General features: G+C 39.5%; 1 long non-coding RNA gene across 1 annotated transcript; it reads right to left on the bottom strand.

Annotated features, from left to right (window-relative positions):
• Positions 1 to 9,380: 9,380 nt before the first annotated feature.
• LOC139832045 (uncharacterized) lies at positions 9,381 to 12,270 on the bottom strand. The gene is made up of 3 exons (XR_011746549.1): positions 11,710 to 12,270; positions 10,746 to 10,805; positions 9,381 to 9,592 (listed from the first exon to the last, which is right to left on the bottom strand). It is a non-coding gene; the product is annotated as an uncharacterized lncRNA (long non-coding RNA).
• Between the last annotated feature and the right edge of the window lie 4,610 nt (positions 12,271 to 16,880).

Here is a 16,880-nt window from a genome sequence, read left to right as displayed (position 1 = left end):
GGGGTTGAGGTGGGGTTAAATAGGCGGGAACCGTGGTTAGGTCAAGGGTTGGGTTCGAGCACCGGATGGCCTTTTTTCACCGGGTGTGTTCGGGTGGGAAAAGGTAGGGCCCAAGTGTCATGGGGCGTGGGTGTGTGGCCGTGAGGCGTTTCTGGATATGTATGGAGTTAACTCGGGTTTTGACCGTGGTTAGGAGGGGGTGGGTGTAGGGTTAGGGTGGATGCTTCGTCCATGAGGTGCGCGTGGTCCACCAGGACCAGGTGGTGCGGCGCTGGTGGGGATCCGTGAGTGGTGTATGGACCTGGTGCGCGCCTAGGCTGCAATGGCAACTGAGGATGAGACAAGACACGGCTGGGTTTCTTTGTCTTGGTTAGAGCATTTTAAGCGGACTGCCGCTTAGTGGATAAATGGGTCTCCAACTCATTTCAGCAGCCCACCGGCCCGAAGCAAAAAGATTGATATGTCTGAGCTCTGAGGAGGGATGTAATGTGGTCTAAATTTAGGTTAAAAATGAGCTGTGTGGACGCAGAATAGTGTGACCGCTCCCCTCTGCCTCAGGCAGCGATCGTGTCTACTTCGTCTTCTGCGTGGCCCGGCGGTACCAACGGATGTCGTCTCTTCCACATCCTTTCCCAACCTAGCAATGAGTACCCTTCTTAGTGCGCACCACCGACCCCGCGGTTATCTCGGTGTATAAAATAGGACGCTGGAGGCATCCATTTCGGCACACAAACCCTAGCTATCTCCCAAATCCCCAACCCTAGTCGACATCCATCTTCTCTCCATCCACCTTCTTCCCACGCGCGCCATGGCGGGTCGTAGTTGCCGAGGACGCGGCCGCCGAGGCCGGGCAGGGGTGGCCATGCTGGATCTGCACGCTCGCCATGCACTTTGAGTTTGTCGTCCACATCACCGAGGACCCCCTCCGCGAAAGAAACTCCCGGATAAGTTCGCGGAGTTTCTCACCGTCCGGGAGCCGGACTTCGTCAACCTGCGGGAAGACAACTATCGAGTGTTTATGGCCCGTCGAGGTGCTGTTTGACGGGGAAGGTAGGATGTACCTCGACGCTGTCTTCAAGAAGTTTGCCCGCGCTCACAGTCTCGAGGTCGGATGCATGCTGCTATGTCCCTACAAAGGCGACGACGACATGAGCGTCAGTGTGTATGATGACTCATGTTGCCGCATGCTCTACCACAGCGACGACTCTGGTGAAGACCGCGACGGCCAACTCTAGGGTTCTTTTTACAGAGAAACTGCGGTGACCTAGCATACCACTGCATGTTGTAGTATACAAGTCGTTGATATGATCTTTGTGAAGGGACTTCTTCACAATTGCCATATCCCTCAGAGTGGTACAACAGAAACATTGCAGGTCATAACACTCCATATATTATTACAAACATTGTCTTAACAAGTTGGTATTCTCACAGGTCCTATGAGAACACCCTAAGATACTACTTAAGTACGATTACAACTCATAACCATATATAAAAGAGAGTTCAACAACTTATTTAGGTAAGTTCTACGTTGCTCGGCTCTATGATGCTAGGGTATATCACTACTCCTCCACCTCCGTGTCATCGGGTCCGTAGACTATCCCATAGTCTACTCCTTCAACTCCGCCGGTAAGATCAGGTTCCTCGTAGACCAGCTCGTAGCTTCCTTCTGGTGCTCCATCGTTGATAGCCTCCACTTCAGGATCACAGTCTAGCAAGGGTGTCGAAAGAAAGTGAGTACAGAGGTACTCAGCAAGTTCTAAAAGAGTAAAAGGTGTTTGATGCACTAGCTACGACCATTGATCAGCAAATCGCAGGTCAATGCATGTTTTGAAATCATCTCTTTAAAAGGTTGCTTTTATTATGAAAACTATGCCCGTCAGTCTTCACAGGTTGACCAGAACTTTGTGGAGTTTCTTTCCTGTCGCGTTCGCAGTTCCCTTCCCGGAACAAGGAGTGACAGCCACAATTTGATACACTCTGCAGAGGTGCGTTACTTTTCCCACAAGAGATCCCACCCTTTTTTCCACCCGCAAGGACTTGCCCCCGTTCACACTTCCTTTGGTGTGAGGCCAGGTATGAAAATCCAAGCCCACACCGCCTTCTCCGCGACCCTGCAAACCCACCCTTTTGTCCACCCGTACACCCCCAGTAGACTTCTCCCGATAATACGGCTTTACTCACGGTGTACTTTGGACAATCCATCATAGATCGTAGAGCTTAACATCACATATGGATGGGGATTTAAAAGGCTATCCCAACCTACGGCAGTGCCTCCAACACCCCGCAGCTCTACCAGTCCGTTGGCGTGCAGGAGGGAAAAGATACGGCTGGCTTCCCTAGAGCCATTATAGATATCATGGTTAACGCGGTTTGTACGGCGCTAGAATCACTGGACGGCATTGGTAATTAATCCTAGGTTAATATAACCCATGCAATGGAACCTCCACCATATCAACACATACCATGGTTCCATTGCCAGCCACATAGTCATATTCATAGTTGGAAAGTAACATTTTATTTGCGATGCAGGAATGATAAGTATATAGCTTTGCATTAAAGTAATAGAAAATACTCAAGTTGACATGAGCAAGGGTGAACTTGCCTGTGGACTGCGAGATAGTGCAGTTCAATGCAGTTGATGGAACCTGGACCTCGGGTTCTGTAAGAAGCATCATTGTCCGGTAAGGACAATGTTATAAAATCCAAATAATGCATTCATGAATGTATTATTTTAGATGGAATCCCTTTACCCCAATGAGTTATTACAATTTAGGGTTTAGTTAAGATTTATGCCTTTGGCACTAACTTGCAATTGCTTTAATGTGTAAACCACTTTAATTCTCATAAAGTAAAATGATTCAAAGTAAAGCTACTTTACCTTGGTGATTCATTATTCATTCCAAAAATGATTTGAAATAATAGAGTTGCCTCTATATTTTTGGAATAAAAAGGAATAAAGTATTTTCCTTTGGAAAAATACCTTTTTCAAATAGAAATGACTTGGAATAATAGAATTTCCTTTTGAAATGTTTGAAAATAAGTATTTGAACTTATTTGAGATTTTTCCTTGATTTTTAAATACAAGGAAATAATAGTTTGAAATTCCAAGTTTTTATTTTAAATTCATCAAATTCATAAATTTGAATTTGTTTCTTAAATTCTATTACATATTTTATTCTTGTTAAGAATAATTTTCATTCACAAATCCAATTTTTAATGGATTTTTAGAGTTTTATTTTATTTACTAAAAATTGGTGAAATTCTGGCTATTTTCTTAATTGTGAAATGACCAGAATACCCCCTGGCCCCTATTGGGCCAGCCCATTAACTAAAGCCCATGGGACAACCCACTAAGGCGTGTCCCATAACGGGTCGGTGGCGCCGAAGCGGCCCACCTCGCTCGCTCACTCACTCGTCTCTCTCATCTTGGTGTGTGCATTTCTGTTATGCCAAGAAAAATCTATGATATGCTTGATTTGCCACCGTTGGAACAATGTTATTTGGATGTTCATATTGCTGATATTGCTAAGAAGAAACCTTTGGGGAGAGTTAATAATGTTCTTATTATGGTTAATAATAACTTTATCCCCGTTGATTTTGTTGTTTTGGATATTGAATGCAATGCTTCTTGTCCTATTATTTTGGGAAGATCTTTTCTTATAAGTGTTGGTGCTGCTATTGATATGAGAGATGTGATTATTAAATATCAATTCCCACTCAAGAAAGGGGTATGTAACACTTCCCTAGAAAAATAAATAAGTCACCTTTTGATTCTATTATTAGGACGAGTTATGTTGTTGATGCTTCTTCACTTGAAAATACTTGATGCGAGCTCTTTTTTCTGCGCCTAGCTAGCTGAAAGGCGTTAAAGAAAAACACTCTTGGGAGATATCCCATGTTTTATTTCTGTATTTTTTCTTTTGTTGAGTCTTGGAAGTTATTACCTCTGTAATAACCTCTCCTTATCATTTTTATTTCATTTTTGTACCAAGAATAGCCTCTAATAGGAAGAAAGTAAGATTTGAGGAAGTTGTTGTCCTGAAACAGATTCTGTGCTGTAAAAAAAATCGTATTCCCAGCTATCACGTAACTTTGAGCTAATAATTTTTTAGCATATGCCCCGGGTTATTATCTAACTTTACTTAGTTTTGCACTTTTCGATTTGAGTAAGAGAGGATTTTTGAAAATATTGATCTTCACATGTTGTTCTGTTTTGACAGATTTCTGCCACTATTTACATTTGCCTCTTAATCTCTATCTTTTTGAGTTCTTTTGAGAGAAAGAGATTTTTGAAGAAGTTTCTACGCTACCTAATGTTTTAATGCATGTTTGACATATGTTAGAACTGAACCCAAGTGGATTTGTTATTTTGATTGCACTAATGCTGCTAATGAGAATTGTGTGGAGTTTTGTATGAAGGAAGTTTTCAAGTGTAGGGAGAGAAGAATGATGTAATAAGATGAAGTATTGTCAAAAGATCAAGCTTGGGGATGCCCATGTCACCCCAAGAAATATCCAAAAGGTACAAGCGTATCTTCATCAACAAAGTATCAGGTCATCTTTCTAGACACTATATTTTTATTGCTTCATATGCTATGTGTTGTTCTTGGAGCGACTTTATTTTTGTTTTTATATTTTTTTGGTTTGTTTGCTGTAGCATATGGTTGGATCCCAGCATATTTGTTTTGGAGAATGACACACTCCGTTTTAATTGCATAGAACACTCTAGTTTTCACTCCTATTGTTCTGCGAGTGTTCTCTTTTGCTACCGCGTTTAGCTCGTGTTCTTTCATTCGAATTTTGTTCAGAGCTTATTAGTATTCTTTACTATGCATGATTAGCTCTCTGGTCCATATTGTTTTTCATCTCTGAGAGCTATTTTAATAAGTTGATTGGTGTTGGAGACGAGTAAAATGTTTCATGTCTATAGTGATGCAAAAGGAAGCTTGTCTAGACTGTGGTATAGACTATGGCATGTCATGTTGGATGATATTCTTATCATATGCTTAGTAGTTATTGTTGTAGCATGACTTGTCTCAAATATCTCAGAGTGCATAATGTTCCCTTGAAAGAATCATGTGTTGTTTCCATCATAAAAGCATAATATTGTGGGATTCTCCTTTGATGCTTTATTGGGTTGACTTGGCACATGCTTATACCATGTTATAACTATAAACAGTCAACTAAAGCCTCTACAATCATTTAGTTTCTGACTTGTAATATCACATTATGCTTTGATTGATAATGTTTTGTCGCTATGCATGATTATGGCCATTATTGCTCTTTTAGTTGGTCGCTCCCAGTCTTTGGTTAGCCTTCACTTGTACTGAGTATGAGCTCTACTCGTGCATCCAACTCCCAAAAACCAAAGTTTTTCAATTGTGTCCACCATACCTACCTATATGTGGTATTTCACCGCCACTCCAAAGTGAATTGCTTGTGTGCTACCTTTAAACCTTCAAAAATTATTACTTGTTCTGTGTTTATTTTTAGCTCATGAGGAAGTGTTGAATGCTTTAACATCTCTTTCATGTTTATTATGGCTTCACACTTCGACTAGCATGCACAATGTGCTAGTTCTTAATATTTCAAAAGAGCAGGTGCGGGTGCCCACCCACTAAATATAAATTGAACCAATAATCTAAATCTCCTAACACTATGTACTTGAGATATCATGAACTTAGTTTGTTTAAACAAAGGAGAAGAGGAGGTTTATTGTTCTCTCTATGGAGCCGCTCTTGAAGCCATTAAACATGAAAGGATGATAGATCATTTGATGCCATTCGTTGACATAGACATACATACATCTCAAAATATATTTTCAACACCTCTATTGTATTTAAAATAAAAAGCTCTAGCACACTAGTAATCTTGCTTCCCTCTGCACAAGGCTTTTATTTTACTTTTATGTTGAATCTTCATATTCTTACTTTATGCGCCAATTAAGATAGCATAGTTGTCAATCTGAGTATAATGTGCATAGTCCAAAATTTATTATTGATTGATTCATGATTATGCTAATGCTTGTTCTCAAATTACTTGTATCTAGTCACCCTTCGAACTTTAAAGGTGTCCTAGCATTTATGTTTTGCTACTTTCATAAAGGACAAGCTGAGTACTGCTTGTGACGGTAAAGCGCATGTCCGTTGGGAACCCCAAGAGGAAGGTATGATGAGTACAACAGCGAGTTTTCCCTGAGTAAGAAACCAAAGTTATCGAACTAGTAGGAGATGAAGATCACGTGAAGGTTGTTGGTGAAGGAGTGTAGTGCGGCGCAACACCAGGGATTCCGGTGCCAACGTGGAACCTGCACAACACAATCAAACTACTTTGCCCCAACTTAACAGTGAGGTTGTCAATCTCACCGGGTTGCTGAAAACAAAGGATTAAACGTATGGTGTGGAAAATGATGTTTGCTTGCAGAAAACAAAGGATTAAATGTATGGTGTGGAAAATGATGTTTGCTTGCAGAAAACAAAAGAGAATAATGATTGCAGTAGGTTGTATTTCAGATGTAAAAGAATGGACCGGTGTCCATAGTTCACTAGTGGTGTCTCTCCAATAAGATAAATAACATGTTGGGTAAACAAATTATAGTTGGGCAATTGACAAATAGAGAGGGCATAACAATGCACATACATATCATGATGACTACTGTGAGATTTACTTAGGGCATTACGACAAAGAACATAGACCGCCATCCAGCATGCATCTATGCCTAAAAAGTCCACCTTCGGGTTAGCATCCGCACCATTCCAGTATTAAGATGCAAACAACAGACAATTGCATTAAGTACTGTGCGTAATGTAAACAATACAAATATCCTTAGAAAAAGTATTGATGTTTTATCCCTAGTAGCAACAACACATCCACAACCTTAGGGGTTGCTGTCACTCCCCCAGATTCAATGGAGACATGAACTCACTATCTAGCATAAATACTCCCTCTTGGAGTTACAAGTATCAACTTGTCCACAGCCTCTACTAGCAACGGAGAGCATGCAAGATCATAAACAATACATATATGATAGATCAATAATCAACTTGACATAGTATTCCATATTCATCGGATCCCATCAAACACAACATGCAGCATTACAATAAGATGATCTTGATCATGATACGCAGCTCACAAGATCTAAACATGATGGCACAAAAGGAGAAGACAACCATCTAGCTACTGCTATGGACCCATAGTCCAAGGATGAACTACTCACGCATCAGTCCGGAGGCGGGCATGGTGATGTAGAGCCCTCCGGTGATGAATTCCCCTCTCCGGTAGGGTGCCGGAGGAGATCTTCTGAACCCCCGAGTTAGGGTTGACGGCGGCGGCATCTCTGGAACTGTTCTGGTATTTTGGCTCTCGGTGCTAGGGTTTTCGCGGACGAAGGAATAAATAGGCGAAGGGGCAGAGTCGGGGGAGCCAGGGGGCTCCCTCCCCACATGTCGGCGCGGCAGTGGGGCCCCCCGCGCCCCCCTATGGTGTGGGCCCCCTGCTAGCCTTCCTCGACGCTGGGATTCTGGCTTGGTTTGGAGTCCCTGTTCGTTACGAGCTAGTACCAGAGGAGAAAGATGACTGGTGGGGCCCTTGCGTGTTTTTTTTTCAACTCGGAAGGAGAGGGCCAGTTGTTGTATCTTGGCGTGGCTGGCTCAGGTACGTGCACATCTCTTTCATTTGTTTTTGTTTTGTTTTTTTTTTATTTAGGAAAAAGTTTAGAGATAATTATTCAATTAAATCGTAAATTGGGCATAGGGAAATCCCTTTTCCGTCTGAAATAAAATATACAAAAGCAATTTATGCACTTTGGCTATATAGGTACTAGTGCAGTTTTTTATAATTTATGGGAGTTTTAGTTTCACTCACTCAATAAATTCAAACAAACGCGAAATACAAAATAATTCATTTTTAAATGAGATTTAAAATATAAAGTAAATCCAACATTAATCATGATGAAGTCATATTATCACCTCTCTTTTATTTTCCCAAAATACAGAATGTTACTTAGATGCAAATAACACCGAACAGAAGGTTTTTCAAAACTTTACTTTTAATTGGAAATGTCATTTTATTCCCTCTCTTTATACATTTAGTATGGCTGGGTAATTACTTTAGTTCAAACTAAAGAAACCAAGTGGTTGAACAAAAATGCAAACAATTTAAATAGTCATGTTAATCCACTCGTATAAAAATCATATTTTAAAGCAAGGTTGAAAAAAATCAAACAGTCATCAAAATTTCTTTTCATTCATAATTTCAATCAAAGTCAAACAATTCAATCAACTTGATTTGTTAGTTTTAACATTCCAAAATTAGGAAAATTTTGGGATGTTACAGACTACCACCCTTAAAAGGAATCTCGTCCTCGAGATTCGAGAAGGCTAGAAAGAAAAGGTTTGGGATAGACTAGGTTGCTACCACCCTTAAAAGGGATCTTCCTTGGTGTTGCCAAAATTCTATGGTTTCACTCTGAAGCCTCGTCTTATGTTGGTAGCTCTATCTTTTTGACTTCTTCGATAGTTGCTATCTTTAGGATGTCTTAATGTCGTTGTCTTGACTTGCACATATGGATGAACAGGTGAGGTTGTCTTGGTACCACCTTGATTTGATGATTGCTTCTTGTTGGACTTCAAAGGCTTGCTTCTTAGAACGCCATGTTGAGTGCACTTCTCTGAGTTTTAAATTGCATAGAAGATCATTTTCTTTGTGTTTGTTGTTTTGTAGTCCTTCTCTATTTTGGCCTCCAAGGGTTTAAGATAGGGGAGAATAGACTTAGAAGAGAGAAAGATACATGGATAGCCCAATAAAAACTTATTTGGATAAAAGTTTTATTCGTTGTTGTCAAGTAAACCATAAAACAAACATACCGTAAATCATCGCATCTAACGATTGTAGCGTAGTATATCAAGTTTTGGTTCCTAATAGGTCACTTGGAATCTTCAAGATCTTCAGAGACTTTGAAAGTCTTAATACTCTTCATTATCCTTCAAGATCTTCGTAGTCTTCGACACTTGTAGCTTCAATCTTTGAAACATCTTTAATGAACATTCAAATTTAAAACGCCTTTGGAGAAGACCTTGTAGTATTGATGTAGTGTTGATGCTTCATAAATGTCATCTTGAGAAGTCTTTTGGTGAAATGGGTAATGGTCAACTAAGATATTGAAAAGTAAGAGAATATAAAACATTTCAAACTTTTAAGACAGAAGATAAGAAGTAATAGAGTATTTTATAAATTACTTAGAAATTATTAGTTCTAAGGTTTTCCAAGGCTAAGGTCACGTCCTACAGTCAACTTGTGCTCTGATACCATCTGTAACGACCCCGGATCTGGTAGGATCCAAAGTCCCTGTGATTAAACATGCTAGTCCCTGGATCATTAGCTAGCACTCACAGTCGATAAATTATCATGTAAAACACAAGTCTTTATTACACGATTCGAATAATCCAGAGTACAAATAATTACAACTTACATAGCCAAAGGCTAGCTCAAATAAAAGCAACGAAAAACTTAAGATAAATTGAGTCCATCAACGCCACAGGCTCATTGAGTGTAGACCCGCGATCCTAGCGCACCTTTCTTCAACCTTCGTATTCTGCACATGAGTGCAACCAAATACATTTGGTCAATACTTTGAATGTATGGCAAATTACACCAAGAAGGAGAAAATTGACTAAATCTACATGCAGGCAGACAAGAGAAGGCTTGAGTTTTATTTGCGTAAAGCCAATTTTTACAAAGTTAAAGAGAAAAATTCTTTTATCCTACTTTGCAAAACTTTGATAAATAATATTGGCCGAGTGGAGCACATGGATATTACACACCAAGTGTCCAAATCAACCTAACACTTGGATATGACACACCAAGTCCCAAACACTTAGATATTACACACCAAGTCCCGAGCACTTGGATATTACACACCAAGGCTCCAAAACCCACCTATGAACGATATTACACACGCCATAGGGTTTTGAAAACTCTTTTTAAAAGAGAGAGGAAATCATTCAGAGGCTCCATCCTTCAGATGCTCAAATTGTCCTGTTACCGTGGACACGGCTGATCGATCAGGTTAACACTCTCGAGAGGTTGCGCTCTTTACCCACAATTCACAACCAAGCCTTTTTGCCAAAATTCTTCATCTTCATTAAGGCCAGGACGAGGTCACGACGAAACTTTTCCTTAGCAGCCCCTCCACCTTCCGGATCCGCCCGTGCCCAAAATTCCTCCCAATGGCGGTACCCAGGCGAGGTTTCCCACTAAGTACTTAGCTAAGACAGAGCCCATATTGTATTGTGGTTGCACTGGAAGCTTCTGACATCTGGAACATGGCAGACTTCTTTGATCCTGGGCGGCAGTCCTCCACCAATCTCCACACTCGTTGTCACGTCAAAACCATTCCGCCCAGAAGAAAACTTAATTTTATTTTGAAGGAGGATTTTGGGAGAAAGTTGCGCTCATAAACAGAGCTCAAGTACTTAGAAAATTTTCTTGTTTCGAACCCCTTTTGATATTTACGTAGCATAAGCATAGCACTTAGAAAAATTTAGGGATTCCTATGGCCATGATATAAAGTGGAAATATTTCTAAGTAATACTTCTACTCATGGCAATCTACAAAATAGCACGCGAACTTGTAAAACATTTAAGTAAAATCTACCAAAACATCCTACACATGCATACTAATCATTTGAAGGAAAAAGACATGCATAGAAAACTTGGAACATAAATTTGAACAAAGGTGTAACTTGCCTTAGTAAAATTTCATGATGATTTCTTCCTTGTGAACTTTCTCGCGCACTCCGAATAAATCTAACGCATAGAAAAATTACACGCAATAAACAACCATTGCAAATAAAGAGCCAAATAAAACACATAATCATATAAAACAAAGAAAATGCAAAACAATTTTAAATTATATATTTATTTCGTGTTACAGTAGTTATGTTTGTTCCAAATATTAGATATGGTCATAAGGATCAATTTGCAAAAAGAATTAATTTGATAGAATTTATATAACTCCAAATATGTTCAAATTAAGGTTAAAATTTCCGAAATTCAAACAGGCATATTATTTATTGATAAATTCTAAATTCCAACGCCAAAGTGTAGATCTTAAAATTATGAAACTAACGCAAAAAGAATCAACGAAAATGGAGTTAGAAATATTTAACTATGATTTTTCAAAGATTTAGCGTTTTCGCGGTTTAGAACTCGTCGCGATGAACGTGCTCATCTAGATATGACGACTCCTGCTGTGTTCTTGAAAGGCCTCGGTAGACTTCAGCGTAGCTCCTCCGACATTGCACGGTGCGATTCGATTCACTCAAAAGTTTGGGAAAAAGAATGCTAACGCATTGCTATTAGTGGAATCGAAAATCCTGATCTAAGGTAGCTAACACGGGATTTGAATTCCAAATTTTAACTTACAGATTTGATAAAATCTATAATTGTAAAAATTAATATCATTATATAGAGTTTATAATTCTGAACTCAAAGTAAGAAACATAATCTAAAATAAAGTTGTAGATTTAAAGTTACGAATTTTTGAAATCTAACATGAGCTAGTACAAACTGTAACGCGAATCAATCAGCGCATACGTGCGGGTGGAAAAAAAAAAAAAAAGCACACATGTGCCAATATGTGATAGGCTGTACCGGTTCAACGATACGTACATGGTATCTCCTGCGAACGAGTATGAGAGCGGTGCGTTACCAGGTGTGGTGCTCGGCGGACGAAGGACGCGGCGACGGTGTGGATGGCAACGACGGCGTGGTGGCCTCCGACTCTGAAGGTGACAACGAGGTGCGGCTCGACGTGGTGATCTTCTTCCCGTCCTCGTCGGCGATCCTCCTGGTCCCAAACGGCGTGTATCTCCGGCTGAAAACGATGAAGCCCGGCGAAATTCCGACATCCTCGTCTGTTCGTTCCCGTGGTCCTGTGCGACGGAAAAAGGGGTGAGGAGAGTGCGGTCGACGATCTAGGAAGTTTAGAGAGAATCGTGGAGGCAAGGAGGTCCTGGAGCCTCCAGTTCAAGTTCGAAGCGGCGAAACTCCGGTGAGATCGGAAATCAAATTTTCGGTGATCTAGAGTTGCGATTTTTGAAAATACGGAGAGGGGACGATGCGGGAGTTTATATAGAGGGATTTCGTGACGTAGGGGTCAAGGATTCAACGAATTCGTCGAGAAATCGCTGGGATTCTGGCTTGGTTTGGAGTCCCTGTTCGTTACCAGCTAGTACCAGAGGAGAAAGATGACTGGTGGGGCCCTTGCGTGTTTTTTTTTTCAACTCGGAAGGAGAGGGCCAGTTGCTGTATCTTGGCGTGGCTGGCTCAGGTACGTGCACATCTCTTTCATTTGTTTTTGTTTTGTTTTTTTTTATTTAGGAAAAAGTTTAGAGATAATTATTCAATTAAATCGTTAAAACCAAAACAAGTAAATTGGGCATAGGGAAATCCCTTTTCCGTCTGAAATAAAATATACAAAAATAATTTATGCACTTTGGCTATATAGGTACTAGTGCAGTTTTTTATAATTTATGGGAGTTTCAGTTTCACTCACTCAATAAATTCAAACAAACGCGAAATACAAAATAATTCATTTTTAAATGAGATTTAAAATATAAAGTAAATCCAACATTAATCATGATGAAGTCATATTATCACCTCTCTTTTATTTTCCCAAAATACAGAATGTTACTTAGATGCAAATAACACCGAACAGAAGGTTTTTCAAAACTTTACTTTTAATTGGAAATGTCATTTTATTCTCTCTCTTTATACATTTAGTATGGCTGGGTAATTACTTTAGTTCAAACTAAAGAAACCAAGTGGCTGAACAAAAATGCAAACAATTTAAATAGTCATGTTAATCCACTCGTATAAAAATCATATTTTAAAGCAAGGTTGAAAAAAATCAAACAGTCATCAAAATTTCTTTTCATTCATAATTTCAATCAAAGTCAAACAATTCAATCAACTTGATTTGTTAGTTTTAACATTCCAAAATTAGGAAAATTTTGGGATGTTACAGAAATCCACTCAAACACAGTAAAAGAGGCAATGCGAAATAAAAGGCAGAATCTGTCAAAAACAGGACAGTCCGTAAAGACGATTTTTTTTTAGGCACTTAACATGCTTAGATGGAAAAGATCTAGTTGAATGAAAGTTTTGTACATATCTGAGGATTACTCATGAATTGTTTCAGAATTTTTAGATTCTTCTACAGAGAGAAAAACTCAAATTCGTGACAGCTAAAAATCTGTTTCTCCGCAGAAATCCAAATCTAGTATCAACTTTCTATCAAAGACTTTACTTGGCACAACAATGAAAGAAAATAAAGATACAACGGTATTACTACAGTAGTAACAAGCACCTTGACTCAAAAATAAAACAAAAATTGCAGAAATAAAATAATGGGTTGTCTCCCATAAGCGCTTTTCTTTAACGCCTTTCAGCTAGGCGCAGAAAGTGAAAATCAAGTAACATCAAGAGAAGAAGCATCAACATCATAATTTGTTCTAATAAAAGAATCAAAAAGCATCTTCATTCTCTTTCTAGGGAAGTGTTCCATACCTTTCTTAAGAGGGAATTGATATTTAATATTTCCTTCTTTCATATCAATAATAGCACCAACGGTCCGAAGAAAGCGTCTTCCCAAAACAATAGGACAAGATGCATTGCATTCAATATCCAAAAAAACAAAATCAACGGGGAAAAGGTTATTGTTAACCGTAATGTGAACATTGTCAATTCTCCCCAAAGGTTTCTTTATAGAATTACCAGCAAGATTAACATCCAAATAACAACATTCCAAAGGTGGCAAGTCAAGCATATCATAAAGTTTCTCAGGCATAACAGAAATACTTGCACCAAGATCACATAAAGCATTACAATCAAAATCATCGACCTTCATTTTAATGATGGGCTCCCAACCATCTTCCAACTTCCTAGGGATAGAAGCTTCAAGTTTTAATTCCTCTTCCCCATCTTTAATGAGAGCATTTGTAATATGTTTTGTAAAGGCCAAGTTTATAGCACTAGCATTAGGACTTCTAGCAAGATTTTGCAAAAACTTAATAACTTCAGAAATATGACAATCATCAAAATCAAAACCATTATGATCTAAAGCAATGGGACCATTGTCCCCAACACTTTGAAAAAATTCAGCCCTTTTACCACAAACAGTTTCAGCAGTTTCAGGCAATTTTGCACGCTTTGTAGTAGAAGTAGAAACATTGCCAAGCATCAAATTGTTGTAAGAATTACCATAAGAATTACAATAACCACTACCACTATTAGAAGGATATGGCCTATAGTTGTTGTTTCCAAAATTATTCCTATAAGCATTGTTGTTGAAATTATTATTTTTAATGAAGTTCACATCAACATGCTCTTCTTGAGCAACCAATGAAGTTAAAGGAACATTATTAGGTTCAACATGAGATTTACCATTAACAAGCATAGACATAATAACATCAATCTTATCACTCAAGGAAGAGGTTTCTTCAACAGAATTTAAATTCTTACCTTGAGGAGTCCTTTCAATGTGCCATTCAGAGTAGTTGATCATCATATCATCAAGAAGCTTTGTTGCAGCACCCAAAGTGATGGACATAAAAGTACCTCCAGCAGCTGAATCCAATAGGTTCCTTGAAGAAAAATTTAATCCTACATAAAAGGTTTGGATGATCATCCAAGTAGTTAGTCCATGGGTAGGGCAATTCTTTACCAAAGATTTCATTCTCTCCCATGCTTGGGCAACATGTTCATTATCCAATTGCTTAAAGTTCATAATGGTACTTGTCAAAGATATAATTTTAGCAGGAGGATAATATTTTCCAATGAAAGCATTTTTACATTTAGTCCATGAATCAATACTATTTTTAGGCAAAGATAGCAACCAATCTTTAGCTCTTCCTCTCAAGGAGAAAGGAAACAATTTCAGTTTTATAATATCCCCATCTATATTCTTATACTTTTGCATTTCACAAAGTTCAACAAAATTATTAAGATGGGCAGCAGCATCATCAGTACTAACACCAGAAAATTGCTCTCTCATAACAAGATTTAGTAAAGCAGGTTTAATTTCATAAAATTTTGCTGTAGAAGCAGGTGGAGCAATAGGAGTGCATATGAAATCATTATTATTTGTGCTAGTGAAGTCACACAACTTAGTGTTCTCAGGAGTACTCATTTTAGCAATAATAAAAATAAATAAAGCAAAACCAAATTAAATAAAGTAAAACAAGTAACTACTTTTTTTGTGTTTTTGATATAAAGAAAGCAAACAAGACAGAAAAATAAAATAAAGCAAGACAATAAACAAAGTGAAGAGATTGGTGCGAGAGACTCCCCTTGCAGCGTGTCTTGATCTCCTCGGCAACGGCGCCACAAAAGTAGCTGTTTGTGACGGTAAAGCACACGTCCGTTGGGAACCCCAAGAGGAAGGTATGATGAGTACAGCAGCGAGTTTTCCCTCAGTAAGAAACCAAGGTTATCAAAGCAGTAGGATATGAAGATCACGTGAAGGTTGTTGGTGAAGAAGTATAGTGCGGCGCAACACCAGGGATTCCGGTGCCAACGTGGAACCAGTACAACACAATGAAACTACTTTGCCCCAACTTAACAGTGAGGTTGTCAATCTCATCGGCTTGCTGAAAACAAAGGATTAAATGTATGGTGTGGAAAATGACGTTTGCTTGCAGAAAACAAAAGAGAACAATGATTGCAGTAGGTTGTATTTCAGATGTAAAAGAATGGACCGGGGTCCACAGTTCACTAGTGGTGTCTCTCCAATAAGATAAATAACATGTTGGGTAAACAAATTACAGTTGGGCAATTGACAAATAGAGAGGGCATAACAATGCACATACATATCATGATGACTACTGTGAGATTTACTTAGGGCATTACGACAAAGAACATAGACCGCCATCCAGCATGCATCTATGCCTAAAAAGTCCACCTTCGGGTTAGCACCCGCACCCCTTCCAGTATTAAGTTGCAAACAATAGACAATTGCATGTACTGTGCGTAATGTAAACAATACAAATATCCTTAGACAAAGCATTGATGTTTTATCCCTAGTGGCAACAGCACATCCACAACCTTAGGGGTTGCTGTCACTCCCCCGGATTCAATGGAGACATGAACCCACTATCTAGCATAAATACTCCCTCTTGGAGTTACAAGTATCAACTTGACCAGAGCCTCTACTAGCAACGGAGAGCATGCAAGATCATAAACAATACATATATGATAGATCAATAATCAACTTGACATAGTATTCCATATTCATCGGATCCCATCAAACACAACATGCAGCATTACGATAAGATGATCTTGATCATGATAGGCAGCTCACAAGATCTAAACATGATGGCACAAAAGGAGAAGACAACCATCTAGCTACTGCATGGACCCATAATCCAAGGATGAACTACTCACACATCAGTCCGGAGGCGGGCATGGTGATGTAGAGCCCTCCAGTGATGAATTCCCCTCTCCGGCAGGGTGCCGGAGGAGATCTTCTGAACCCCCGAGTTAGGGTTGACGGCGGCGGCATCTCTGGGACTGTTCTGGTATTTTGGCTCTCGGTGCTAGGGTTTTCGCGGAGGAAGGAATAAATAGGTGAAGGGGCAGAGTCGGGGGAGCCAGGGGGCTCCCTCCCCACATGTCGGCGCGGTAGTGGGCCCCCCGCGCCGCCCTATGGTGTGGCCCCCTGCTGGCCTTCCTCGACTCTTCTTCGGTCTTCTGGAACCCTCCATGAAAAATAGGGCCGTGGGCTTTTGTTTCGTCCAATTCCGAGAATATTTGTAAACTAACTTTTCTGAAATAAAAAACAGCAGAAAACAGGAACTGGCACTGTGGCATCTTGTTAATAGG

Source organism: Lolium perenne, chromosome 6 (genome assembly GCF_019359855.2).
Source record: "Lolium perenne isolate Kyuss_39 chromosome 6, Kyuss_2.0, whole genome shotgun sequence".
NCBI lineage: Eukaryota > Viridiplantae > Streptophyta > Magnoliopsida > Poales > Poaceae > Lolium > Lolium perenne.
Note: the sequence above shows the minus strand (reverse complement) of the source record. Positions and strands in the feature narration are given on the sequence as shown.